Source organism: Bufo bufo, chromosome 6 (genome assembly GCF_905171765.1).
Source record: "Bufo bufo chromosome 6, aBufBuf1.1, whole genome shotgun sequence".
Classification (NCBI taxonomy): Eukaryota; Metazoa; Chordata; class Amphibia; order Anura; family Bufonidae; genus Bufo; species Bufo bufo.
The window spans coordinates 332,186,142-332,186,774 of record NC_053394.1 but is presented as its reverse complement, the minus strand read 5'-3'; positions in this window follow the sequence as shown (position 1 = coordinate 332,186,774).

Here is a 633-nt window from a genome sequence, read left to right as displayed (position 1 = left end):
AGTTGCAGCAGGTGGCAGTATTTTGTGCTGCACTGTGGTATTTGGTTCAGCTGGCATGGTATATTGCTCTGCATTATGGTATTGCTGGCCCTCCCTACTTTTGTTGGCCCTACTTAATTATGTTGCCCCCCTTCTATCAGTTTGGACCTACCTACATCATGGGGCCACTTTTAAGTTTTTTTTCCAAGGCCACTTCTAGTTCCCAATCCGCCCCTGTATACTGCAGTGTACCCCTCCCCCCAGCCATAGTGCTAAAGATATAAATATTTAGATGGACATTAAATTACGCACATATACAGGATAATGCAGCACTTCATACCCCTTATATCCAGTGATGTCGCCTCTCATTTAGATGTTCTCTTTCCTCATCTTCTCCACTGGAAGCCAACTGCCATGATATTTCAGGCACGTCTTTGCGGAGTTTGCCACACAGACATCTTGCTTTCCTCAATTTTCCATTGTCCACCAATTTATAATGCACCCTATAGCAACACCAGTAGTTACACTGCCCTCTCATAGCGCCTCCAGATTGCCCTGGAGCAGGGGTACTTTGAAGTCAATAAGTGAAGAGAAGTGAATAGCGGCACTTTATTGATGGTTAAAACAAGGTAGATGCGGGCACCGCACAGGTAA